Source organism: Amia ocellicauda, chromosome 14 (assembly GCF_036373705.1).
Source record: "Amia ocellicauda isolate fAmiCal2 chromosome 14, fAmiCal2.hap1, whole genome shotgun sequence".
Classification (NCBI taxonomy): Eukaryota; Metazoa; Chordata; class Actinopteri; order Amiiformes; family Amiidae; genus Amia; species Amia ocellicauda.
Window position 1 is genome coordinate 2,331,532 of NC_089863.1, and position 24,284 is coordinate 2,355,815.

The following is a 24,284-nucleotide window of genomic DNA, read 5'->3' on the forward strand; positions in this document are numbered from 1 at the left end:
GTAAAAGATCCCTTGGCAGAAGTGGGATTCCATCCCAAGCATCCAGTGAAGACTGCGAGCTGAAAGCAGCGCCTCAGACCACTCAGCCATCCTGACTTGTGCGGCTGTGTTTAAATGGAGTCAATCCCGACGTAATCGAAAACAGTGGATATCTCAATGGATGTGGTTGTATTTGGCCGAAATAGCTCAGTTGGGAGAGCGTTAGACTGAAGATCTAAAGGTCCCTGGTTCAATCCCGGGTTTCGGCATTTCACGAGGAGTATGTTCAGAAAGCACAAAGAGCCCATGTACTGCACACGTGTGCGTTTCTATTTTGCAGCTAGAGTGCACTGTGCTCCGATTCAAAGGTAATTGATTCAAAGCCCTTTTGCAAATACAACTCTAGGCGAAATCAATGACAGGCTCCTTGTTCACTTTACACTGCAGGCTGTGCAATGACTCCTGCAACGGGACAATTCCTGTAACTATTCACTTCATTGCACTGTTTCGTGCTTTTTTTTTTTTTTTTTTCATGTTCAGAAACTACCTGACTGAGCCCCAGTGGCCTAATGGATAAGGCACTGGCCTTTAAGCCAGGGATTGTGGGTTCGAGTCCCATCTGGGGTGATGTCTGCTTGTTTCTGCACACAATTGGTAATTCTCTGTGGGTTCTTGTCGTTTTTTCCTTCTGCTCATATCCTATTCACGAATTGCATCTGGGAAAGTTGGGAATTGAGCCGATTGAACCGGGAAACATAGACATTAAAAGATATCCTGGAGATGCCGAGGATTGATCTCGGGACCTCATACATGCAAAGCATGCGCTCTACCACTGAGCTACATCCCCACCACCAGCATGTGTTTCCTTCAACAGCAAACAAACAATGCAACACAGAAAGAAAAGAGTTGCACTGTCATTCCTTGAGTCTCAAAGCATGCTACGACGCTGTTCCTAGCGTTGCCCAACGGCACACAACACCAACATGTAAACAATGCAACACAGAAAGAAAAGAGTTGCACTGTCATTCCTTGAGTCTCAAAGCATGCTACGACGCTGTTCCTAGCGTTGCCCAACGGTACAATATGTGGATGACATGGGCAAGGAGAAGGAGAAAGAAGCTACAGTGCGCTGGACAATGGATGACACGTAACGCAAGCAACAGTTTCTCCCAGAAACAGCGTGTGAGCGCATCCACTGTGAATAGTGAAGGAGAAGACGACATTGCAGCGACGCACATGGGTGCGTCATTTTCACTTCTCGGGATCAAGTCATAGACCGCCTGTTGCCAAAAATCACACTGTCAGGGCCAGGTGTGATACATAGAAGTTACACGCACTAACGCCGAGCTACAGCCTCTACTATGCTGAGTGTTGCTTCGAGGGTACAGGGACTAAAGAATGACATGTTGAAGTCAATTAATCAAAGACTAAATACATGTGCATTGATGTGTTTCTTGCAACATTGATTGTCAGCTCCATGTCAGCACAGTCCTCAACTCGTGTTGTCCTTGTCGGCAGAACAGGTGTGAGTGTGTTCCTGGGTGGTAAAAGATCCCTTGGCAGAAGTGGGATTCCATCCCAAGCATCCAGTAAAGACTGCGAGCTGAAAGCAGCGCCTCAGACCACTCAGCCATCCTGACTTGTGCGGCTGTGTTTAAATGGAGTCAATCCCGACGTAATCGAAAACAGTGGATATCACAATGGATGTGGTTGTATTTGGCCGAAATAGCTCAGTTGGGAGCGCGTTAGACTGAAGATCTAAAGGTCCCTGGATCAATCCCGGGTTTCGGCATTTCACGAGGAGCATGTTCAGAAAGCACAAAGAGCCCATGTACTGCACACGTGTGCGTTTCTATTTTGCAGCTAGAGTGCACTGTGCTCCGATTCAAAGGTAATTGATTCAAAGCCCTTTTGCAAATACAACTCTAGGCGAAATCAACGACAGGCTCCTAGTTCACTTTACACTGCAGGCTGTGCAATGACTCCTGCAACGGGACAATTCCTGTAACTATTCACTTCATTGCACTGTTTCGTGCTTTTTTTTTTTTTTTTTTTCATGTTCAGAAACTACCTGACTGAGCCCCAGTGGCCTAATGGATAAGGCACTGGCCTCCTAAGCCAGGGATTGTGGGTTCGAGTCCCATCTGGGGTGATGCCTGCCTTGTTTCTGAACACAATTGGTAATTCTCTGTGGGCTCTTGTCGTTTTTTTCCTTCTGCTCATATCCTATTCACGAATTGCATCTGGGAAAGTTGGGAATTGAGCCGATTGAACCGGGAAACATAGACATTAAAAGTTATCCTGGAGATGCCGAGGATTGATCTCGGGACCTCATACATGCAAAGCATGCGCTCTACCACTGAGCTACATCCCCACCACCTGCATGTGTTTCCTTCAACAGCAAACAAACAATGCAACACAGAAAGAAAAGAGTTGCACTGTCATTCCTTGAGTCTCAAAGCATGCTACGACGCTGTTCCTAGCGTTGCCCAACGGCACACAACACCAACAAGTAAACAATGCAACACAGAAAGAAAAGAGTTGCACTGTCGTTCCTTGAGTCTCAAAGCATGCTACGACGCTGTTCCTAGCGTTGCCCAACGGCACACAACACCAACAAGTAAACAATGCAACACAGAAAGAAAAGAGTTGCACTGTCGTTCCTTGAGTCTCAAAGCATGCTACGACGCTGTTCCTAGCGTTGCCCAACGGTACAATATGTGGATGACATGGGCAAGGAGAAGGAGAAAGAAGCTACTGTGCGCTGGACAATGGATGACACGTAACGCAAGCAACAGTTTCTCCCAGAAACAGCGTGTGAGCGCATCCACTGTGAATAGTGAAGGAGAAGACGACATTGCAGCGACGCACATGGGTGCGTCATTTTCACTTCTCGGGATCAAGTCATAGACCGCCTGTTCTTGCAACATTGATTGTCAGCTCCATGTCAGCACAGTCCTCAACTCGTGTTGTCCTTGTCGGCAGAACAGGTGTGAGTGTGTTCCTGGGTGGTAAAAGATCCCTTGGCAGAAGTGGGATTCCATCCCAAGCATCCAGTGAAGACTGCGAGCTGAAAGCAGCGCCTCAGACCACTCAGCCATCCTGACTTGTGCGGCTGTGTTTAAATGGAGTCAATCCCGACGTAATCGAAAACAGTGGATATCTCAATGGATGTGGTTGTATTTGGCCGAAATAGCTCAGTTGGGAGAGCGTTAGACTGAAGATCTAAAGGTCCCTGGTTCAATCCCGGGTTTCGGCATTTCACGAGGAGTATGTTCAGAAAGCACAAAGAGCCCATGTACTGCACACGTGTGCGTTTCTATTTTGCAGCTAGAGTGCACTGTGCTCCGATTCAAAGGTAATTGATTCAAAGCCCTTTTGCAAATACAACTCTAGGCGAAATCAATGACAGGCTCCTTGTTCACTTTACACTGCAGGCTGTGCAATGACTCCTGCAACGGGACAATTCCTGTAACTATTCACTTCATTGCACTGTTTCGTGCTTTTTTTTTTTTTTTTTTTCATGTTCAGAAACTACCTGACTGAGCCCCAGTGGCCTAATGGATAAGGCACTGGCCTTTAAGCCAGGGATTGTGGGTTCGAGTCCCATCTGGGGTGATGTCTGCTTGTTTCTGCACACAATTGGTAATTCTCTGTGGGTTCTTGTCGTTTTTTCCTTCTGCTCATATCCTATTCACGAATTGCATCTGGGAAAGTTGGGAATTGAGCCGATTGAACCGGGAAACATAGACATTAAAAGATATCCTGGAGATGCCGAGGATTGATCTCGGGACCTCATACATGCAAAGCATGCGCTCTACCACTGAGCTACATCCCCACCACCAGCATGTGTTTCCTTCAACAGCAAACAAACAATGCAACACAGAAAGAAAAGAGTTGCACTGTCATTCCTTGAGTCTCAAAGCATGCTACGACGCTGTTCCTAGCGTTGCCCAACGGCACACAACACCAACATGTAAACAATGCAACACAGAAAGAAAAGAGTTGCACTGTCGTTCCTTGAGTCTCAAAGCATGCTACGACGCTGTTCCTAGCGTTGCCCAACGGTACAATATGTGGATGACATGGGCAAGGAGAAGGAGAAAGAAGCTACAGTGCGCTGGACAATGGATGACACGTAACGCAAGCAACAGTTTCTCCCAGAAACAGCGTGTGAGCGCATCCACTGTGAATAGTGAAGGAGAAGACGACATTGCAGCGACGCACATGGGTGCGTCATTTTCACTTCTCGGGATCAAGTCATAGACCGCCTGTTGCCAAAAATCACACTGTCAGGGCCAGGTGTGATACATAGAAGTTACACGCACTAACGCCGAGCTACAGCCTCTACTATGCTGAGTGTTGCTTCGAGGGTACAGGGACTAAAGAATGACATGTTGAAGTCAATTAATCAAAGACTAAATACATGTGCATTGATGTGTTTCTTGCAACATTGATTGTCAGCTCCATGTCAGCACAGTCCTCAACTCGTGTTGTCCTTGTCGGCAGAACAGGTGTGAGTGTGTTCCTGGGTGGTAAAAGATCCCTTGGCAGAAGTGGGATTCCATCCCAAGCATCCAGTAAAGACTGCGAGCTGAAAGCAGCGCCTCAGACCACTCAGCCATCCTGACTTGTGCGGCTGTGTTTAAATGGAGTCAATCCCGACGTAATCGAAAACAGTGGATATCACAATGGATGTGGTTGTATTTGGCCGAAATAGCTCAGTTGGGAGAGCGTTAGACTGAAGATCTAAAGGTCCCTGGTTCAATCCCGGGTTTCGGCATTTCACGAGGAGTATGTTCAGAAAGCACAAAGAGCCCATGTACTGCACACGTGTGCGTTTCTATTTTGCAGCTAGAGTGCACTGTGCTCCGATTCAAAGGTAATTGATTCAAATCCCTTTTGCAAATACAACTCTAGGCGAAATCAACGACAGGCTCCTTGTTCACTTTACACTGCAGGCTGTGCAATGACTCCTGCAATGGGACAATTCCTGTAACTATTCACTTCATTGCACTGTTTCGTGCTTTTTTTTTTTTTTTCATGTTCAGAAACTACCTGACTGAGCCCCAGTGGCCTAATGGATAAGGCACTGGCCTCCTAAGCCAGGGATTGTGGGTTAGAGTCCCATCTGGGGTGATGCCTGCCTTGTTTCTGCACACAATTGGTAATTCTCTGTGGGCTCTTGTCGTTTTTTCCTTCTGCTCATATCCTATTCACGAATTGCATCTGGGAAAGTTGGGAACTGCGCCGATTGAACCGGGAAACATAGACATTAAAAGATATCCTGGAGATGCCGAGGATTGATCTCGGGACCTCATACATGCGAAGCATGCGCTCTACCACTGAGCTACATCCCCACCACCTGCATGTGTTTCCTTCTACAGCAAACAAACAATGCAACACAGAAAGAAAAGAGTTGCACTGTAATTCCTTGAGTCTCAAAGCATGCTACGACGCTGTTCCTAGCGTTGCCCAACGGCACACAACACCAACAAGTAAACAATGCAACACAGAAAGAAAAGAGTTGCACTGTCGTTCCTTGAGTCTCAAAGCATGCTACGACGCTGTTCCTAGCGTTGCCCAACGGTACAATATGTGGATGACATGGGCAAGGAGAAGGAGAAAGAAGCTACAGTGCGCTGGACAATGGATGACACGTAACGCAAGCAACAGTTTCTCCCAGAAACAGCGTGTGAGCGCATCCACTGTGAATAGTGAAGGAGAAGACGACATTGCAGCGACGCACATGGGTGCGTCATTTTCACTTCTCGGGATCAAGTCATAGACCGCCTGTTGCCAAAAATCACACTGTCAGGGCCAGGTGTGATACATAGAAGTTACACGCACTAACGCCGAGCTACAGCCTCTACTATGCTGAGTGTTGCTTCGAGGGTACAGGGACTAAAGAATGACATGTTGAAGTCAATTAATCAAAGACTAAATACATGTGCATTGATGTGTTTCTTGCAACATTGATTGTCAGCTCCATGTCAGCACAGTCCTCAACTCGTGTTGTCCTTGTCGGCAGAACAGGTGTGAGTGTGTTCCTGGGTGGTAAAAGATCCCTTGGCAGAAGTGGGATTCCATCCCAAGCATCCAGTGAAGACTGCGAGCTGAAAGCAGCGCCTCAGACCACTCAGCCATCCTGACTTGTGCGGCTGTGTTTAAATGGAGTCAATCCCGACGTAATCGAAAACAGTGGATATCACAATGGATGTGGCCGAAATAGCTCAGTTGGGAGAGCGTTAGACTGAAGATCTAAAGGTCCCTGGTTCAATCCCGGGTTTCGGCATTTCACGAGGAGTATGTTCAGAAAGCACAAAGAGCCCATGTACTGCACACGTGTGCGTTTCTATTTTGCAGCTAGAGTGCACTGTGCTCCGATTCAAAGGTAATTGATTCAAAGCCCTTTTGCAAATACAACTCTAGGCGAAATCAATGACAGGCTCCTTGTTCACTTTACACTGCAGGCTGTGCAATGACTCCTGCAACGGGACAATTCCTGTAACTATTCACTTCATTGCACTGTTTCGTGCTTTTTTTTTTTTTTTTCATGTTCAGAAACTACCTGACTGAGCCCCAGTGGCCTAATGGATAAGGCACTGGCCTTTAAGCCAGGGATTGTGGGTTCGAGTCCCATCTGGGGTGATGCCTGCCTTGTTTCTGCACACAATTGGTAATTCTCTGTGGGCTCTTGTCGTTTTTTCCTTCTGCTCATATCCTATTCACGAATTGCATCTGGGAAAGTTGGGAACTGCGCCGATTGAACCGGGAAACATAGACATTAAAAGATATCCTGGAGATGCCGAGGATTGATCTCGGGACCTCATACATGCGAAGCATGCGCTCTACCACTGAGCTACATCCCCACCACCTGCATGTGTTTCCTTCTACAGCAAACAAACAATGCAACACAGAAAGAAAAGAGTTGCACTGTCGTTCCTTGAGTCTCAAAGCATGCTACGACGCTGTTCCTAGCGTTGCCCAACGGCACACAAAACCAACAAGTAAACAATGCAACACAGAAAGAAAAGAGTTGCACTGTCGTTCCTTGAGTCTCAAAGCATGCTACGACGCTGTTCCTAGCGTTGCCCAACGGTACAATATGTGGATGACATGGGCAAGGAGAAGGAGAAAGAAGCTACAGTGCGCTGGACAATGGATGACACGTAACGCAAGCAACAGTTTCTCCCAGAAACAGCGTGTGAGCGCATCCACTGTGAATAGTGAAGGAGAAGACGACATTGCAGCGACGCACATGGGTGCGTCATTTTCACTTCTCGGGATCAAGTCATAGACCGCCTGTTGCCAAAAATCACACTGTCAGGGCCAGGTGTGATACATAGAAGTTACACGCACTAACGCCGAGCTACAGCCTCTACTATGCTGAGTGTTGCTTCGAGGGTACAGGGACTAAAGAATGACATGTTGAAGTCAATTAATCAAAGACTAAATACATGTGCATTGATGTGTTTCTTGCAACATTGATTGTCAGCTCCATGTCAGCACAGTCCTCAACTCGTGTTGTCCTTGTCGGCAGAACAGGTGTGAGTGTGTTCCTGGGTGGTAAAAGATCCCTTGGCAGAAGTGGGATTCCATCCCAAGCATCCAGTGAAGACTGCGAGCTGAAAGCAGCGCCTCAGACCACTCAGCCATCCTGACTTGTGCGGCTGTGTTTAAATGGAGTCAATCCCGACGTAATCGAAAACAGTGGATATCTCAATGGATGTGGTTGTATTTGGCCGAAATAGCTCAGTTGGGAGAGCGTTAGACTGAAGATCTAAAGGTCCCTGGTTCAATCCCGGGTTTCGGCATTTCACGAGGAGTATGTTCAGAAAGCACAATGAGCCCATGTACTGCACACGTGTGCGTTTCTATTTTGCAGCTAGAGTGCACTGTGCTCCGATTCAAAGGTAATTGATTCAAAGCCCTTTTGCAAATACAACTCTAGGCGAAATCAATGACAGGCTCCTTGTTCACTTTACACTGCAGGCTGTGCAATGACTCCTGCAACGGGACAATTCCTGTAACTATTCACTTCATTGCACTGTTTCGTGCTTTTTTTTTTTTTTTTCATGTTCAGAAACTACCTGACTGAGCCCCAGTGGCCTAATGGATAAGGCACTGGCCTCCTAAGCCAGGGATTGTGGGTTCAAGTCCCATCTGGGGTGATGCCTGCCTTGTTTCTGAACACAATTGGTAATTCTCTGTGGGCTCTTGTCGTTTATTCCTTCTGCTCATATCCTATTCACGAATTGCATCTGGGAAAGTTGGGAACTGCGCCGATTGAACCGGGAAACATAGACATTAAAAGATATCCTGGAGATGCCGAGGATTGATCTCGGGACCTCATACATGCAAAGCATGCGCTCTACCACTGAGCTACATCCCCACCACCAGCATGTGTTTCCTTCAACAGCAAACAAACAATGCAACACAGAAAGAAAAGAGTTGCACTGTCGTTCCTTGAGTCTGAAAGCATGCTACGACGCTGTTCCTAGCGTTGCCCAACGGCACACAACACCAACAAGTAAACAATGCAACACAGAAAGAAAAGAGTTGCACTGTCGTTCCTTGAGTCTCAAAGCATGCTACGACGCTGTTCCTAGCGTTGGCCAACGGCACACAACACCAACAAGTAAACAATGCAACACAGAAAGAAAAGAGTTGCACTGTCATTCCTTGAGTCTCAAAGCATGCTACGACGCTGTTCCTAGCGTAACCCAATGGCACACAACACCAACAAGTAAACAATGCAACACAGAAAGAAAAGAGTTGCACTGTCGTTCCTTGAGTCTCAAAGCATGCTACGACGCTGTTCCTAGCGTTGCCCAACGGCACACAACACCAACAGGTAAACAATGCAACACAGAACGAAAAGAGTTGCACTGTCGTTCCTTGAGTCTCAAAGTATGCTACGACGCTGTTCCTAGCGTTGCCCAACGGTACAATATGTGGATGACATGGGCAAGGAGAAGGAGAAAGAAGCTACAGTGCGCTGGACAATGGATGACACGTAACGCAAGCAACAGTTTCTCCCAGAAACAGCGTGTGAGCGCATCCACTGTGAATAGTGAAGGAGAAGACGACATTGCAGCGACGCACATGGGTGCGTCATTTTCACTTCTCGGGATCAAGTCATAGACCGCCTGTTGCCAAAAATCACACTGTCAGGGCCAGGTGTGATACATAGAAGTTACACGCACTAACGCCGAGCTACAGCCTCTACTATGCTGAGTGTTGCTTCGAGGGTACAGGGACTAAAGAATGACATGTTGAAGTCAATTAATCAAAGACTAAATACATGTGCATTGATGTGTTTCTTGCAACATTGATTGTCAGCTCCATGTCAGCACAGTCCTCAACTCGTGTTGTCCTTGTCGGCAGAACAGGTGTGAGTGTGTTCCTGGGTGGTAAAAGATCCCTTGGCAGAAGTGGGATTCCATCCCAAGCATCCAGTGAAGACTGCGAGCTGAAAGCAGCGCCTCAGACCACTCAGCCATCCTGACTTGTGCGGCTGTGTTTAAATGGAGTCAATCCCGACGTAATCGAAAACAGTGGATATCTCAATGGATGTGGTTGTATTTGGCCGAAATAGCTCAGTTGGGAGAGCGTTAGACTGAAGATCTAAAGGTCCCTGGTTCAATCCCGGGTTTCGGCATTTCACGACGAGTATGTTCAGAAAGCACAAAGAGCCCATGTACTGCACACGTGTGCGTTTCTATTTTGCAGCTAGAGTGCACTGTGCTCCGATTCAAAGGTAATTGATTCAAAGCCCTTTTGCAAATACAACTCTAGGCGAAATCAATGACAGGCTCCTTGTTCACTTTACACTGCAGGCTGTGCAATGACTCCTGCAACGGGACAATTCCTGTAACTATTCACTTCATTGCACTGTTTCGTGCTTTTTTTTTTTTTTTTTCATGTTCAGAAACTACCTGACTGAGCCCCAGTGGCCTAATGGATAAGGCACTGGCCTTTAAGCCAGGGATTGTGGGTTCGAGTCCCATCTGGGGTGATGCCTGCCTTGTTTCTGCACACAATTGGTAATTCTCTGTGGGCTCTTGTCGTTTTTTCCTTCTGCTCATATCCTATTCACGAATTGCATCTGGGAAAGTTGGGAACTGCGCCGATTGAACCGGGAAACATAGACATTAAAAGATATCCTGGAGATGCCGAGGATTGATCTCGGGACCTCATACATGCGAAGCATGCGCTCTACCACTGAGCTACATCCCCACCACCTGCATGTGTTTCCTTCTACAGCAAACAAACAATGCAACACAGAAAGAAAAGAGTTGCACTGTAATTCCTTGAGTCTCAAAGCATGCTACGACGCTGTTCCTAGCGTTGCCCAACGGCACACAACACCAACAAGTAAACAATGCAACACAGAAAGAAAAGAGTTGCACTGTCGTTCCTTGAGTCTCAAAGCATGCTACGACGCTGTTCCTAGCGTTGCCCAACGGCACACAACACCAACAAGTAAACAATGCAACACAGAAAGAAAAGAGTTGCACTGTCGTTCCTTGAGTCTCAAAGCATGCTACGACGCTGTTCCTAGCGTTGCCCAACGGTACAATATGTGGATGACATGGGCAAGGAGAAGGAGAAAGAAGCTACAGTGCGCTGGACAATGGATGACACGTAACGCAAGCAACAGTTTCTCCCAGAAACAGCGTGTGAGCGCATCCACTGTGAATAGTGAAGGAGAAGACGACATTGCAGCGACGCACATGGGTGCGTCATTTTCACTTCTCGGGATCAAGTCATAGACCGCCTGTTGCCAAAAATCACACTGTCAGGGCCAGGTGTGATACATAGAAGTTACACGCACTAACGCCGAGCTACAGCCTCTACTATGCTGAGTGTTGCTTCGAGGGTACAGGGACTAAAGAATGACATGTTGAAGTCAATTAATCAAAGACTAAATACATGTGCATTGATGTGTTTCTTGCAACATTGATTATCAGCTCCATGTCAGCACAGTCCTCAACTCGTGTTGTCCTTGTCGGCAGAACAGGTGTGAGTGTGTTCCTGGGTGGTAAAAGATCCCTTGGCAGAAGTGGGATTCCATCCCAAGCATCCAGTGAAGACTGCGAGCTGAAAGCAGCGCCTCAGACCACTCAGCCATCCTGACTTGTGCGGCTGTGTTTAAATGGAGTCAATCCCGACGTAATCGAAAACAGTGGATATCACAATGGATGTGGTTGTATTTGGCCGAAATAGCTCAGTTGGGAGAGCGTTAGACTGAAGATCTAAAGGTCCCTGGTTCAATCCCGGGTTTCGGCATTTCACGAGGAGTATGTTCAGAAAGCACAAAGAGCCCATGTACTGCACACGTGTGCGTTTCTATTTTGCAGCTAGAGTGCACTGTGCTCCGATTCAAAGGTAATTGATTCAAAGCCCTTTTGCAAATACAACTCTAGGCGAAATCAACGACAGGCTCCTTGTTCACTTTACACTGCAGGCTGTGCAATGACTCCTGCAACGGGACAATTCCTGTAACTATTCACTTCATTGCACTGTTTCGTGCATTTTTTTTTTTTTTTTTTTTCATGTTCAGAAACTACCTGACTGAGCCCCAGTGGCCTAATGGATAAGGCACTGGCCTCCTAAGCCAGGGATTGTGGGTTCGAGTCCCATCTGGGGTGATGCCTGCCTTGTTTCTGAACACAATTGGTAATTCTCTGTGGGCTCTTGTCGTTTTTTCCTTCTGCTCATATCCTATTCACGAATTGCATCTGGGAAAGATGGGAACTGCGCCGATTGAACCGGGAAACATAGACATTAAAAGATATCCTGGAGATGCCGAGGATTGATCTCGGGACCTCATACATGCAAAGCATGCGCTCTACCACTGAGCTACATCCCCACCACCAGCATGTGTTTCCTTCAACAGCAAACAAACAATGCAACACAGAAAGAAAAGAGTTGCACTGTCGTTCCTTGAGTCTCAAAGCATGCTACGACGCTGTTCCTAGCGTTGCCCAACGGCACACAACACCAACATGTAAACAATGCAACACAGAAAGAAAAGAGTTGCACTGTCGTTCCTTGAGTCTCAAAGCATGCTACGACGCTGTTCCTAGCGTTGCCCAACGGTACAATATGTGGATGACATGGGCAAGGAGAAGGAGAAAGAAGCTACAGTGCGCTGGACAATGGATGACACGTAACGCAAGCAACAGTTTCTCCCAGAAACAGCGTGTGAGCGCATCCACTGTGAATAGTGAAGGAGAAGACGACATTGCAGCGACGCACATGGGTGCGTCATTTTCACTTCTCGGGATCAAGTCATAGACCGCCTGGTGCCAAAAATCACACTGTCAGGGCCAGGTGTGATACATAGAAGTTACACGCACTAACGCCGAGCTACAGCCTCTACTATGCTGAGTGTTGCTTCGAGGGTACAGGGACTAAAGAATGACATGTTGAAGTCAATTAATCAAAGACTAAATACATGTGCATTGATGTGTTTCTTGCAACATTGATTGTCAGCTCCATGTCAGCACAGTCCTCAACTCGTGTTGTCCTTGTCGGCAGAACAGGTGTGAGTGTGTTCCTGGGTGGTAAAAGATCCCTTGGCAGAAGTGGGATTCCATCCCAAGCATCCAGTGAAGACTGCGAGCTGAAAGCAGCGCCTCAGACCACTCAGCCATCCTGACTTGTGCGGCTGTGTTTAAATGGAGTCAATCCCGACGTAATCGAAAACAGTGGATATCACAATGGATGTGGTTGTATTTGGCCGAAATAGCTCAGTTGGGAGAGCGTTAGACTGAAGATCTAAAGGTCCCTGGTTCAATCCCGGGTTTCGGCATTTCACGAGGAGTATGTTCAGAAAGCACAAAGAGCCCATGTACTGCACACGTGTGCGTTTCTATTTTGCAGCTAGAGTGCACTGTGCTCCGATTCAAAGGTAATTGATTCAAAGCCCTTTTGCAAATACAACTCTAGGCGAAATCAACGACAGGCTCCTTGTTCACTTTACACTGCAGGCTGTGCAATGACTCCTGCAACGGGACAATTCCTGTAACTATTCACTTCATTGCACTGTTTCGTGCTTTTTTTTTTTTTTTTTTATGTTCAGAAACTACCTGACTGAGCCCCAGTGGCCTAATGGATAAGGCACTGGCCTTTAAGCCAGGGATTGTGGGTTCGAGTCCCATCTGGGGTGATGTCTGCCTTGTTTCTGCACACAATTGGTAATTCTCTGTGGGTTTTTGTCGTATTTTTCCTTCTGCTCATATCCTATTCACGAATTGCATCTGGGAAAGTTGGGAACTGCGCCGATTGAACCGGGAAACATAGACATTAAAAGATATCCTGGAGATGCCGAGGATTGATCACGGGACCTCATACATGCGAAGCATGCGCTCTACCACTGAGCTACATCCCCACCACCTGCATGTGTTTCCTTCTACAGCAAACAAACAATGCAACACAGAAAGAAAAGAGTTGCACTGTCATTCCTTGAGTCTCAAAGCATGCTACGACGCTGTTCCTAGCGTTGCCCAACGGCACACAACACCAACAAGTAAACAATGCAACACAGAAAGAAAAGAGTTGCACTGTCGTTCCTTGAGTCTCAAAGCATGCTACGACGCTGTTCCTAGCGTTGCCCAACGGCACACAACACCAACAAGTAAACAATGCAACACAGAAAGAAAAGAGTTGCACTGTCGTTCCTTGAGTCTCAAAGCATGCTACGACGCTGTTCCTAGCGTTGCCCAACGGTACAATATGTGGATGACATGGGCAAGGAGAAGGAGAAAGAAGCTACAGTGCGCTGGACAATGGATGACACGTAACGCAAGCAACAGTTTCTCCCAGAAACAGCGTGTGAGCGCATCCACTGTGAATAGTGAAGGAGAAGACGACATTGCAGCGACGCACATGGGTGCGTCATTTTCACTTCTCGGGATCAAGTCATAGACCGCCTGTTGCCAAAAATCACACTGTCAGGGCCAGGTGTGATACATAGAAGTTACACGCACTAACGCCGAGCTACAGCCTCTACTATGCTGAGTGTTGCTTCGAGGGTACAGGGACTAAAGAATGACATGTTGAAGTCAATTAATCAAAGACTAAATACATGTGCATTGATGTGTTTCTTGCAACATTGATTGTCAGCTCCATGTCAGCACAGTCCTCAACTCGTGTTGTCCTTGTCGGCAGAACAGGTGTGAGTGTGTTCCTGGGTGGTAAAAGATCCCTTGGCAGAAGTGGGATTCCATCCCAAGCATCCAGTGAAGACTGCGAGCTGAAAGCAGCGCCTCAGACCACTCAGCCATCCTGACTTGTGCGGCTGTGTTTAAATGGAGTCAATCCCGACGTAATCGAAAACAGTGGATATCACAATGGATGTGGTTGTATTTGGCCGAAATAGCTCAGTTGGGAGAGCGTTAGACTGAAGATCTAAAGGTCCCTGGTTCAATCCCGGGTTTCGGCATTTCACGAGGAGTATGTTCAGAAAGCACAAAGAGCCAATGTACTGCACACGTGTGCGTTTCTATTTTGCAGCTAGAGTGCACTGTGCTCCGATTCAAAGGTAATTGATTCAAAGCCCTTTTGCAAATACAACTCTAGGCGAAATCAACGACAGGCTCCTTGTTCACTTTACACTGCAGGCTGTGCAATGACTCCTGCAACGGGACAATTCCTGTAACTATTCACTTCATTGCACTGTTTCGTGCTTTTTTTTTTTTTTTTCATGTTCAGAAACTACCTGACTGAGCCCCAGTGGCCTAATGGATAAGGCACTGGCCTCCTAAGCCAGGGATTGTGGGTTCAAGTCCCATCTGGGGTGATGCCTGCCTTGTTTCTGAACACAATTGGTAATTCTCTGTGGGCTCTTGTCGTTTTTTCCTTCTGCTCATATCCTATTCACGAATTGCATCTGGGAAAGTTGGGAACTGCGCCGATTGAACCGGGAAACATAGACATTAAAAGATATCCTGGAGATGCCGAGGATTGATCTCGGGACCTCATACATGCGAAGCATGCGCTCTACCACTGAGCTACATCCCCACCACCAGCATGTGTTTCCTTCAACAGCAAACAAACAATGCAACACAGAAAGAAAAGAGTTGCACTGTCATTCCTTGAGTCTCAAAGCATGCTACGACGCTGTTCCTAGCGTAACCCAATGGCACACAACACCAACAAGTAAACAATGCAACACAGAAAGAAAAGAGTTGCACTGTCGTTCCTTGAGTCTCAAAGCATGCTACGACGCTGTTCCTAGCGTTGCCCAACGGTACAATATGTGGATGACATGGGCAAGGAGAAGGAGAAAGAAGCTACAGTGCGCTGGACAATGGATGACACGTAACGCAAGCAACAGTTTCTCCCAGAAACAGCGTGAGAGCGCATCCACTGTGAATAGTGAAGGAGAAGACGACATTGCAGCGACGCACATGGGTGCGTCATTTTCACTTCTCGGGATCAAGTCATAGACCGCCTGTTGCCAAAAATCACACTGTCAGGGCCAGGTGTGATACATAGAAGTTACACGCACTAACGCCGAGCTACAGCCTCTACTATGCTGAGTGTTGCTTCGAGGGTACAGGGACTAAAGAATGACATGTTGAAGTCAATTAATCAAAGACTAAATACATGTGCATTGATGTGTTTCTTGCAACATTGATTGTCAGCTCCATGTCAGCACAGTCCTCAACTCGTGTTGTCCTTGTCGGCAGAACAGGTGTGAGTGTGTTCCTGGGTGGTAAAAGATCCCTTGGCAGAAGTGGGATTCCATCCCAAGCATCCAGTGAAGACTGCGAGCTGAAAGCAGCGCCTCAGACCACTCAGCCATCCTGACTTGTGCGGCTGTGTTTAAATGGAGTCAATCCCGACGTAATCGAAAACAGTGGATATCACAATGGATGTGGTTGTATTTGGCCGAAATAGCTCAGTTGGGAGAGCGTTAGACTGAAGATCTAAAGGTCCCTGGTTCAATCCCGGGTTTCGGCATTTCACGACGAGTATGTTCAGAAAGCACAAAGAGCCCATGTACTGCACACGTGTGCGTTTCTATTTTGCAGCTAGAGTGCACTGTGCTCCGATTCAAAGGTAATTGATTCAAAGCCCTTTTGCAAATACAACTCTAGGCGAAATCAACGACAGGCTCCTTGTTCACTTTACACTGCAGGCTGTGCAATGACTCCTGCAACGGGACAATTCCTGTAACTATTCACTTCATTGCACTGTTTCGTGCATTTTTTTTTTTTTTTTTTTCATGTTCAGAAACTACCTGACTGAGCCCCAGTGGCCTAATGGATAAGGCACTGGCCTCCTAAGCCAGGGATTGTGGGTTCGAGTCCCATCTGGGGTGATGCCTGCCTTGTTTCTGAACACAATTGGTAATTCTCTGTGGGCTCTTGTCGTTTTTTCCTTCTGCTCATATCCTATTCACGAATTGCATCTGGGAAAGTTGGGAACTGCGCCGATTGAACCGGGAAACATAGACATTAAAAGATATCCTGGAGATGCCGAGGATTGATCTCGGGACCTCATACATGCGAAGCATGCGCTCTACCACTGAGCTACATCCCCACCACCTGCATGTGTTTCCTTCTACAGCAAACAAACAATGCAACACAGAAAGAAAAGAGTTGCACTGTCATTCCTTGAGTCTGAAAGCATGCTACGACGCTGTTCCTAGCGTTGCCCAACGGCACACAACACCAACAAGTAAACAATGCAACACAGAAAGAAAAGAGTTGCACTGTCGTTCCTTGAGTCTCAAAGCATGCTACGACGCTGTTCCTAGCGTTGCCCAACGGCACACAACACCAACAAGTAAACAATGCAACACAGAAAGAAAAGAGTTGCACTGTCGTTCCTTGAGTCTCAAAGCATGCTACGACGCTGTTCCTAGCGTTGCCCAACGGTACAATATGTGGATGACATGGGCAAGGAGAAGGAGAAAGAAGCTACAGTGCGCTGGACAATGGATGACACGTAACGCAAGCAACAGTTTCTCCCAGAAACAGCGTGTGAGCGCATCCACTGTGAATAGTGAAGGAGAAGACGACATTGCAGCGACGCACATGGGTGCGTCATTTTCACTTCTCGGGATCAAGTCATAGACCGCCTGTTGCCAAAAATCACACTGTCAGGGCCAGGTGTGATACATAGAAGTTACACGCACTAACGCCGAGCTACAGCCTCTACTATGCTGAGTGTTGCTTCGAGGGTACAGGGACTAAAGAATGACATGTTGAAGTCAATTAATCAAAGACTAAATACATGTGCATTGATGTGTTTCTTGCAACATTGATTGTCAGCTCCATGTCAGCACAGTCCTCAACTCGTGTTGTCCTTGTCGGCAGAACAGGTGTGAGTGTGTTCCTGGGTGGTAAAATATCCCTTGGCAGAAGTGGGATTCCATCCCAAGCATCCAGTGAAGACTGCGAGCTGAAAGCAGCGCCTCAGACCACTCAGCCATCCTGACTTGTGCGGCTGTGTTTAAATGGAGTCAATCCCGACGTAATCGAAAACAGTGGATATCACAATGGATGTGGTTGTATTTGGCCGAAATAGCTCAGTTGGGAGAGCGTTAGACTGAAGATCTAAAGGTCCCTGGTTCAATCCCGGGTTTCGGCATTTCACGAGGAGTATGTTCAGAAAGCACAAAGAGCCCATGTACTGCACACGTGTGCGTTTCTATTTTGCAGCTAGAGTGCACTGTGCTCCGATTCAAAGGTAATTGATTCAAAGCCCTTTTGCAAATACAACTCTAGGCGAAATCAACGACAGGCTCCTTGTTCACTTTACACTGCAGGCTGTGCAATGACTCCTGCAACGGGACAATTCCTGTAACTATTCACTTCATTGCACTGTTTCGTGCATTTTTTTTTTTTTTTTTTTCATGTTCAGAAACTACCTGACTGAGCCCCAGTGGCCTAATGGATAAGGCACTGGCCTCCTAAGCCAGGGATTGTGGGTTCGAGTCCCATCTGGGGTGATGCCTGCCTTGTTTCTGAACACAATTGGTAATTCTCTGTGGGCTCTTGTCGTTTTTTCCTTCTGCTCATATCCTATTCACGAATTGCATCTGGGAAAGTTGGGAACTGCGCCGATTGAACCGGGAAACATAGACATTAAAAGATATCCTGGAGATGCCGAGGATTGATCTCGGGACCTCATACATGCAAAGCATGCGCTCTACCACTGAGCTACATCCCCACCACCAGCATGTGTTTCCTTCAACAGCAAACAAACAATGCAACACAGAAAGAAAAGAGTTGCACTGTCGTTCCTTGAGTCTCAAAGCATGCTACGACGCTGTTCCTAGCGTTGCCCAACGGCACACAACACCAACATGTAAACAATGCAACACAGAAAGAAAAGAGTTGCACTGTCGTTCCTTGAGTCTCAAAGCATGCTACGACGCTGTTCCTAGCGTTGCCCAACGGTACAATATGTGGATGACATGGGCAAGGAGAAGGAGAAAGAAGCTACAGTGCGCTGGACAATGGATGACACGTAACGCAAGCAACAGTTTCTCCCAGAAACAGCGTGTGAGCGCATCCACTGTGAATAGTGAAGGAGAAGACGACATTGCAGCGACGCACATGGGTGCGTCATTTTCACTTCTCGGGATCAAGTCATAGACCGCCTGGTGCCAAAAATCACACTGTCAGGGCCAGGTGTGATACATAGAAGTTACACGCACTAACGCCGAGCTACAGCCTCTACTATGCTGAGTGTTGCTTCGAGGGTACAGGGACTAAAGAATGACATGTTGAAGTCAATTAATCAAAGACTAAATACATGTGCATTGATGTGTTTCTTGCAACATTGATTGTCAGCTCCATGTCAGCACAGTCCTCAACTCGTGTTGTCCTTGTCGGCAGAACAGGTGTGAGTGTGTTCCTGGGTGGTAAAAGATCCCTTGGCAGAAGTGGGATTCCATCCCAAGCATCCAGTGAAGACTGCGAGCTGAAAGCAGCGCCTCAGACCACTCAGCCATCCTGACTTGTGCGGCTGTGTTTAAATGGAGTCAATCCCGACGTAATCGAAAACAGTGGATATCACAATGGATGTGGTTGTATTTGGCCGAAATAACTCAGTTGGGAGAGCGTTAGACTGAAGATCTAAAGGTCCCTGGTTCAATCCCGGGTTTCGGCATTTCACGACGAGTATGTTCAGAAAGCACAAAGAGCCCATGTACTGCACACGTGTGCGTTTCTATTTTGCAGCTAGAGTGCACTGTGCTCCGATTCAAAGGTAATTGATTCAAAGCCCTTTTGCAAATACAACTCTAGGCGAAATCAACGACAGGCTCCTTGTTCACTTTACACTGCAGGCTGTGCAATGACTCCTGCAACGGGACAATTCCTGTAACTATTCACTTCATTGCACTGTTTCGTGCTTTTTTTTTTTTTTTTCATGTTCAGAAACTACCTGACTGAGCCCCAGTGGCCTAATGGATAAGGCACTGGCCTTTAAGCCAGGGATTGTGGGTTCGAGTCCCATCTGGGGTGATGTCTGCCTTGTTTCTGCACACAATTGGTAATTCTCTGTGGGTTCTTGTCGTTTTTTCCTTCTGCTCATATCCTATTCACGAATTGCATCTGGGAAAGTTGGGAACTGCGCCGATTGAACCGGGAAACATAGACATTAAAAGATATCCTGGAGATGCCGAGGATTGATCACGGGACCTCATACATGCGAAGCATGCGCTCTACCACTGAGCTACATCCCCACCACCTGCATGTGTTTCCTTCTACAGCAAACAAACAATGCAACACAGAAAGAAAAGAGTTGCACTGTCATTCCTTGAGTCTCAAAGCATGCTACGACGCTGTTCCTAGCGTTGCCCAACGGCACACAACACCAACAAGTAAACAATGCAACACAGAAAGAAAAGAGTTGCACTGTCGTTCCTTGAGTCTCAAAGCATGCTACGACGCTGTTCCTAGCGTTGCCCAACGGTACAATATGTGGATGACATGGGCAAGGAGAAGGAGAAAGAAGCTACAGTGCGCTGGACAATGGATGACACGTAACGCAAGCAACAGTTTCTCCCAGAAACAGCGTGTGAGCGCATCCACTGTGAATAGTGAAGGAGAAGACGACATTGCAGCGACGCACATGGGTGCGTCATTTTCACTTCTCGGGATCAAGTCATAGACCGCCTGTTGCCAAAAATCACACTGTCAGGGCCAGGTGTGATACATAGAAGTTACACGCACTAACGCCGAGCTACAGCCTCTACTATGCTGAGTGTTGCTTCGAGGGTACAGGGACTAAAGAATGACATGTTGAAGTCAATTAATCAAAGACTAAATACATGTGCATTGATGTGTTTCTTGCAACATTGATTGTCAGCTCCATGTCAGCACAGTCCTCAACTCGTGTTGTCCTTGTCGGCAGAACAGGTGTGAGTGTGTTCCTGGGTGGTAAAAGATCCCTTGGCAGAAGTGGGATTCCATCCCAAGCATCCAGTGAAGACTGCGAGCTGAAAGCAGCGCCTCAGACCACTCAGCCATCCTGACTTGTGCGGCTGTGTTTAAATGGAGTCAATCCCGACGTAATCGAAAACAGTGGATATCACAATGGATGTGGTTGTATTTGGCCGAAATAGCTCAGTTGGGAGAGCGTTAGACTGAAGATCTAAAGGTCCCTGGATCAATCCCGGGTTTCGGCATTTCACGAGGAGTATGTTCAGAAAGCACAAAGAGCCCATGTACTGCACACGTGTGCGTTTCTATTTTGCAGCTAGAGTGCACTGTGCTCCGATTCAAAGGTAATTGATTCAAAGCCCTTTTGCAAATACAACTCTAGGCGAAATCAACGACAGGCTCCTTGTTCACTTTACACTGCAGGCTGTGCAATGACTCCTGCAATGGGACAATTCCTGTAACTATTCACTTCATTGCACTGTTTCGTGCTTTTTTTTTTTTTTTCATGTTCAGAAACTACCTGACTGAGCCCCAGTGGCCTAATGGATAAGGCACTGGCCTCCTAAGCCAGGGATTGTGGGTTCAAGTCCCATCTGGGGTGATGCCTGCCTTGTTTCTGAACACAATTGGTAATTCTCTGTGGGCTCTTGTCGTTTTTTCCTTCTGCTCATATCCTATTCACGAATTGCATCTGGGAAAGTTGGGAACTGCGCCGATTGAACCGGGAAACATAGACATTAAAAGATATCCTGGAGATGCCGAGGATTGATCTCGGGACCTCATACATGCAAAGCATGCGCTGTACCACTGAGCTACATCCCCACCACCAGCATGTGTTTCCTTCAACAGCAAACAAACAATGCAACACAGAAAGAAAAGAGTTGCACTGTCATTCCTTGAGTCTCAAAGCATGCTATGACGCTGTTCCTAGCGTAACCCAATGGCACACAACACCAACAAGTAAACAATGCAACACAGAAAGAAAAGAGTTGCACTGTCGTTCCTTGAGTCTGAAAGCATGCTACGACGCTGTTCCTAGCGTTGCCCAACGGCACACAACACCAACAAGTAAACAATGCAACACAGAAAGAAAAGAGTTGCACTGTCATTCCTTGAGTCTCAAAGCATGCTACGACGCTGTTCCTAGCGTAACCCAATGGCACACAACACCAACAAGTAAACAATGCAACACAGAACGAAAAGAGTTGCACTGTCGTTCCTTGAGTCTCAAAGCATGCTACGACGCTGTTCCTAGCGTTGCCCAACGGCACACAACACCAACAAGTAAACAATGCAACACAGAAAGAAAAGAGTTGCACTGTCGTTCCTTGAGTCTCAAAGCATGCTACGACGCTGTTCCTAGCGTTGCCCAACGGTACAATATGTGGATGACATGGGCAAGGAGAAGGAGAAAGAAGCTACAGTGCGCTGGACAATGGATGACACGTAACGCAAGCAACAGTTTCTCCCAGAAACAGCGTGTGAGCGCATCCACTGTGAATAGTGAAGGAGAAGACGACATTGCAGCGACGCACATGGGTGCGTCATTTTCACTTCTCGGGATCAAGTCATAGACCGCCTGTTGCCAAAAATCACACTGTCAGGGCCAGGTGTGATACATAGAAGTTACACGCACTAACGCCGAGCTACAGCCTCTACTATGCTGAGTGTTGCTTCGAGGGTACAGGGACTAAAGAATGACATGTTGAAGTCAATTAATCAAAGACTAAATACATGTGCATTGATGTGTTTCTTGCAACATTGATTGTCAGCTCCATGTCAGCACAGTCCTCAACTCGTGTTGTCCTTGTCGGCAGAACAGGTGTGAGTGTGTTCCTGGGTGGTAAAAGATCCCTTGGCAGAAGTGGGATTCCATCCCAAGCATCCAGTGAAGACTGCGAGCTGAAAGCAGCGCCTCAGACCACTCAGCCATCCTGACTTGTGCGGCTGTGTTTAAATGGAGTCAATCCCGACGTAATCGAAAACAGTGGATATCACAATGGATGTGGTTGTATTTGGCCGAAATAGCTCAGTTGGGAGAGCGTTAGACTGAAGATCTAAAGGTCCCTGGTTCAATCCCGGGTTTCGGCATTTCACGAGGAGTATGTTCAGAAAGCACAAAGAGCCCATGTACTGCACACGTGTGCGTTTCTATTTTGCAGCTAGAGTGCACTGTGCTCCGATTCAAAGGTAATTGATTCAAAGCCCTTTTGCAAATACAACTCTAGGCGAAATCAACGACAGGCTCCTTGTTCACTTTACACTGCAGGCTGTGCAATGACTCCTGCAACGGGACAATTCCTGTAACTATTCACTTCATTGCACTGTTTCGTGCATTTTTTTTTTTTTTTTTTTCATGTTCAGAAACTACCTGACTGAGCCCCAGTGGCCTAATGGATAAGGCACTGGCCTCCTAAGCCAGGGATTGTGGGTTCAAGTCCCATCTGGGGTGATGCCTGCCTTGTTTCTGAACACAATTGGTAATTCTCTGTGGGCTCTTGTCGTTTTTTCCTTCTGCTCATATCCTATTCACGAATTGCATCTGGGAAAGTTGGGAACTGCGCCGATTGAACCGGGAAACATAGACATTAAAAGATATCCTGGAGATGCCGAGGATTGATCTCGGGACCTCATACATGCAAAGCATGCGCTCTACCACTGAGCTACATCCCCACCACCAGCATGTGTTTCCTTCAACAGCAAACAAACAATGCAACACAGAAAGAAAAGAGTTGCACTGTCATTCCTTGAGTCTCAAAGCATGCTACGACGCTGTTCCTAGCGTAACCCAATGGCACACAACACCAACAAGTAAACAATGCAACACAGAAAGAAAAGAGTTGCACTGTCGTTCCTTGAGTCTGAAAGCATGCTACGACGCTGTTCCTAGCGTTGCCCAACGGCACACAACACCAACAAGTAAACAATGCAACACAGAAAGAAAAGAGTTGCACTGTCGTTCCTTGAGTCTCAAAGCATGCTACGACGCTGTTCCTAGCGTTGGCCAACGGCACACAACACCAACAAGTAAACAATGCAACACAGAAAGATAAGAGTTGCACTGTCATTCCTTGAGTCTCAAAGCATGCTACGACGCTGTTCCTAGCGTAACCCAATGGCACACAACACCAACAAGTAAACAATGCAACACAGAAAGAAAAGAGTTGCACTGTCGTTCCTTGAGTCTCAAAGCATGCTACGACGCTGTTCCTAGCGTTGCCCAACGGCACACAACACCAACAGGTAAACAATGCAACACAGAACGAAAAGAGTTGCACTGTCGTTCCTTGAGTCTCAAAGCATGCTACGACGCTGTTCCTAGCGTTGCCCAACGGTACAATATGTGGATGACATGGGCAAGGAGAAGGAGAAAGAAGCTACAGTGCGCTGGACAATGGATGACACGTAACGCAAGCAACAGTTTCTCCCAGAAACAGCGTGTGAGCGCATCCACTGTGAATAGTGAAGGAGAAGACGACATTGCAGCGACGCACATGGGTGCGTCATTTTCACTTCTCGGGATCAAGTCATAGACCGCCTGTTGCCAAAAATCACACTGTCAGGGCCAGGTGTGATACATAGAAGTTACACGCACTAACGCCGAGCTACAGCCTCTACTATGCTGAGTGTTGCTTCGAGGGTACAGGGACTAAAGAATGACATGTTGAAGTCAATTAATCAAAGACTAAATACATGTGCATTGATGTGTTTCTTGCAACATTGATTGTCAGCTCCATGTCAGCACAGTCCTCAACTCGTGTTGTCCTTGTCGGCAGAACAGGTGTGAGTGTGTTCCTGGGTGGTAAAAGATCCCTTGGCAGAAGTGGGATTCCATCCCAAGCATCCAGTGAAGACTGCGAGCTGAAAGCAGCGCCTCAGACCACTCAG

The 24,284-nt window shown here is 47.1% G+C and overlaps 39 non-coding genes across 39 annotated transcripts; 24 read left to right on the top strand and 15 right to left on the bottom strand.

Annotated features, from left to right (window-relative positions):
• Nucleotides 1-175: 175 nt before the first annotated feature.
• On the top strand, nt 176-248 carry trnaf-gaa (transfer RNA phenylalanine (anticodon GAA)). Its single transcript has one exon. It is a non-coding gene; the product is annotated as a tRNA-Phe (tRNA).
• A 506-nt stretch (nt 249-754) lies between these two features.
• trnaa-ugc (transfer RNA alanine (anticodon UGC)) lies at nt 755-826 on the bottom strand. The gene has a single exon. It is a non-coding gene; the product is annotated as a tRNA-Ala (tRNA).
• Nucleotides 827-1,698: 872 nt separating this feature from the next.
• Nucleotides 1,699-1,771, top strand: trnaf-gaa (transfer RNA phenylalanine (anticodon GAA)). The gene has a single exon. It is a non-coding gene; the product is annotated as a tRNA-Phe (tRNA).
• Nucleotides 1,772-2,058: 287 nt separating this feature from the next.
• Nucleotides 2,059-2,131, top strand: trnar-ccu (transfer RNA arginine (anticodon CCU)). The gene has a single exon. It is a non-coding gene; the product is annotated as a tRNA-Arg (tRNA).
• A 150-nt stretch (nt 2,132-2,281) lies between these two features.
• Nucleotides 2,282-2,353, bottom strand: trnaa-ugc (transfer RNA alanine (anticodon UGC)). Its single transcript has one exon. It is a non-coding gene; the product is annotated as a tRNA-Ala (tRNA).
• Nucleotides 2,354-3,165: 812 nt separating this feature from the next.
• On the top strand, nt 3,166-3,238 carry trnaf-gaa (transfer RNA phenylalanine (anticodon GAA)). Its single transcript has one exon. It is a non-coding gene; the product is annotated as a tRNA-Phe (tRNA).
• Nucleotides 3,239-3,745: 507 nt separating this feature from the next.
• trnaa-ugc (transfer RNA alanine (anticodon UGC)) lies at nt 3,746-3,817 on the bottom strand. The gene has a single exon. It is a non-coding gene; the product is annotated as a tRNA-Ala (tRNA).
• An 872-nt stretch (nt 3,818-4,689) lies between these two features.
• On the top strand, nt 4,690-4,762 carry trnaf-gaa (transfer RNA phenylalanine (anticodon GAA)). The gene has a single exon. It is a non-coding gene; the product is annotated as a tRNA-Phe (tRNA).
• A 283-nt stretch (nt 4,763-5,045) lies between these two features.
• On the top strand, nt 5,046-5,118 carry trnar-ccu (transfer RNA arginine (anticodon CCU)). Its single transcript has one exon. It is a non-coding gene; the product is annotated as a tRNA-Arg (tRNA).
• Nucleotides 5,119-5,267: 149 nt separating this feature from the next.
• Nucleotides 5,268-5,339, bottom strand: trnaa-cgc (transfer RNA alanine (anticodon CGC)). Its single transcript has one exon. It is a non-coding gene; the product is annotated as a tRNA-Ala (tRNA).
• An 862-nt stretch (nt 5,340-6,201) lies between these two features.
• Nucleotides 6,202-6,274, top strand: trnaf-gaa (transfer RNA phenylalanine (anticodon GAA)). Its single transcript has one exon. It is a non-coding gene; the product is annotated as a tRNA-Phe (tRNA).
• Nucleotides 6,275-6,779: 505 nt separating this feature from the next.
• trnaa-cgc (transfer RNA alanine (anticodon CGC)) lies at nt 6,780-6,851 on the bottom strand. Its single transcript has one exon. It is a non-coding gene; the product is annotated as a tRNA-Ala (tRNA).
• An 872-nt stretch (nt 6,852-7,723) lies between these two features.
• trnaf-gaa (transfer RNA phenylalanine (anticodon GAA)) lies at nt 7,724-7,796 on the top strand. Its single transcript has one exon. It is a non-coding gene; the product is annotated as a tRNA-Phe (tRNA).
• A 284-nt stretch (nt 7,797-8,080) lies between these two features.
• Nucleotides 8,081-8,153, top strand: trnar-ccu (transfer RNA arginine (anticodon CCU)). Its single transcript has one exon. It is a non-coding gene; the product is annotated as a tRNA-Arg (tRNA).
• A 149-nt stretch (nt 8,154-8,302) lies between these two features.
• Nucleotides 8,303-8,374, bottom strand: trnaa-ugc (transfer RNA alanine (anticodon UGC)). Its single transcript has one exon. It is a non-coding gene; the product is annotated as a tRNA-Ala (tRNA).
• A 1,196-nt stretch (nt 8,375-9,570) lies between these two features.
• trnaf-gaa (transfer RNA phenylalanine (anticodon GAA)) lies at nt 9,571-9,643 on the top strand. Its single transcript has one exon. It is a non-coding gene; the product is annotated as a tRNA-Phe (tRNA).
• Nucleotides 9,644-10,149: 506 nt separating this feature from the next.
• Nucleotides 10,150-10,221, bottom strand: trnaa-cgc (transfer RNA alanine (anticodon CGC)). Its single transcript has one exon. It is a non-coding gene; the product is annotated as a tRNA-Ala (tRNA).
• Nucleotides 10,222-11,201: 980 nt separating this feature from the next.
• On the top strand, nt 11,202-11,274 carry trnaf-gaa (transfer RNA phenylalanine (anticodon GAA)). Its single transcript has one exon. It is a non-coding gene; the product is annotated as a tRNA-Phe (tRNA).
• A 289-nt stretch (nt 11,275-11,563) lies between these two features.
• On the top strand, nt 11,564-11,636 carry trnar-ccu (transfer RNA arginine (anticodon CCU)). The gene has a single exon. It is a non-coding gene; the product is annotated as a tRNA-Arg (tRNA).
• Nucleotides 11,637-11,785: 149 nt separating this feature from the next.
• On the bottom strand, nt 11,786-11,857 carry trnaa-ugc (transfer RNA alanine (anticodon UGC)). The gene has a single exon. It is a non-coding gene; the product is annotated as a tRNA-Ala (tRNA).
• Nucleotides 11,858-12,729: 872 nt separating this feature from the next.
• On the top strand, nt 12,730-12,802 carry trnaf-gaa (transfer RNA phenylalanine (anticodon GAA)). The gene has a single exon. It is a non-coding gene; the product is annotated as a tRNA-Phe (tRNA).
• Nucleotides 12,803-13,309: 507 nt separating this feature from the next.
• Nucleotides 13,310-13,381, bottom strand: trnaa-cgc (transfer RNA alanine (anticodon CGC)). Its single transcript has one exon. It is a non-coding gene; the product is annotated as a tRNA-Ala (tRNA).
• Nucleotides 13,382-14,361: 980 nt separating this feature from the next.
• On the top strand, nt 14,362-14,434 carry trnaf-gaa (transfer RNA phenylalanine (anticodon GAA)). The gene has a single exon. It is a non-coding gene; the product is annotated as a tRNA-Phe (tRNA).
• A 284-nt stretch (nt 14,435-14,718) lies between these two features.
• Nucleotides 14,719-14,791, top strand: trnar-ccu (transfer RNA arginine (anticodon CCU)). The gene has a single exon. It is a non-coding gene; the product is annotated as a tRNA-Arg (tRNA).
• A 149-nt stretch (nt 14,792-14,940) lies between these two features.
• trnaa-cgc (transfer RNA alanine (anticodon CGC)) lies at nt 14,941-15,012 on the bottom strand. Its single transcript has one exon. It is a non-coding gene; the product is annotated as a tRNA-Ala (tRNA).
• An 872-nt stretch (nt 15,013-15,884) lies between these two features.
• Nucleotides 15,885-15,957, top strand: trnaf-gaa (transfer RNA phenylalanine (anticodon GAA)). The gene has a single exon. It is a non-coding gene; the product is annotated as a tRNA-Phe (tRNA).
• Nucleotides 15,958-16,245: 288 nt separating this feature from the next.
• Nucleotides 16,246-16,318, top strand: trnar-ccu (transfer RNA arginine (anticodon CCU)). The gene has a single exon. It is a non-coding gene; the product is annotated as a tRNA-Arg (tRNA).
• A 149-nt stretch (nt 16,319-16,467) lies between these two features.
• On the bottom strand, nt 16,468-16,539 carry trnaa-cgc (transfer RNA alanine (anticodon CGC)). The gene has a single exon. It is a non-coding gene; the product is annotated as a tRNA-Ala (tRNA).
• Nucleotides 16,540-17,519: 980 nt separating this feature from the next.
• On the top strand, nt 17,520-17,592 carry trnaf-gaa (transfer RNA phenylalanine (anticodon GAA)). The gene has a single exon. It is a non-coding gene; the product is annotated as a tRNA-Phe (tRNA).
• Nucleotides 17,593-17,880: 288 nt separating this feature from the next.
• Nucleotides 17,881-17,953, top strand: trnar-ccu (transfer RNA arginine (anticodon CCU)). The gene has a single exon. It is a non-coding gene; the product is annotated as a tRNA-Arg (tRNA).
• A 149-nt stretch (nt 17,954-18,102) lies between these two features.
• On the bottom strand, nt 18,103-18,174 carry trnaa-ugc (transfer RNA alanine (anticodon UGC)). Its single transcript has one exon. It is a non-coding gene; the product is annotated as a tRNA-Ala (tRNA).
• Nucleotides 18,175-19,046: 872 nt separating this feature from the next.
• trnaf-gaa (transfer RNA phenylalanine (anticodon GAA)) lies at nt 19,047-19,119 on the top strand. The gene has a single exon. It is a non-coding gene; the product is annotated as a tRNA-Phe (tRNA).
• Nucleotides 19,120-19,624: 505 nt separating this feature from the next.
• trnaa-cgc (transfer RNA alanine (anticodon CGC)) lies at nt 19,625-19,696 on the bottom strand. The gene has a single exon. It is a non-coding gene; the product is annotated as a tRNA-Ala (tRNA).
• An 872-nt stretch (nt 19,697-20,568) lies between these two features.
• Nucleotides 20,569-20,641, top strand: trnaf-gaa (transfer RNA phenylalanine (anticodon GAA)). Its single transcript has one exon. It is a non-coding gene; the product is annotated as a tRNA-Phe (tRNA).
• Nucleotides 20,642-20,924: 283 nt separating this feature from the next.
• trnar-ccu (transfer RNA arginine (anticodon CCU)) lies at nt 20,925-20,997 on the top strand. The gene has a single exon. It is a non-coding gene; the product is annotated as a tRNA-Arg (tRNA).
• A 149-nt stretch (nt 20,998-21,146) lies between these two features.
• trnaa-ugc (transfer RNA alanine (anticodon UGC)) lies at nt 21,147-21,218 on the bottom strand. The gene has a single exon. It is a non-coding gene; the product is annotated as a tRNA-Ala (tRNA).
• A 1,196-nt stretch (nt 21,219-22,414) lies between these two features.
• On the top strand, nt 22,415-22,487 carry trnaf-gaa (transfer RNA phenylalanine (anticodon GAA)). Its single transcript has one exon. It is a non-coding gene; the product is annotated as a tRNA-Phe (tRNA).
• A 288-nt stretch (nt 22,488-22,775) lies between these two features.
• trnar-ccu (transfer RNA arginine (anticodon CCU)) lies at nt 22,776-22,848 on the top strand. Its single transcript has one exon. It is a non-coding gene; the product is annotated as a tRNA-Arg (tRNA).
• Nucleotides 22,849-22,997: 149 nt separating this feature from the next.
• Nucleotides 22,998-23,069, bottom strand: trnaa-ugc (transfer RNA alanine (anticodon UGC)). The gene has a single exon. It is a non-coding gene; the product is annotated as a tRNA-Ala (tRNA).
• Nucleotides 23,070-24,284: the final 1,215 nt, after the last annotated feature.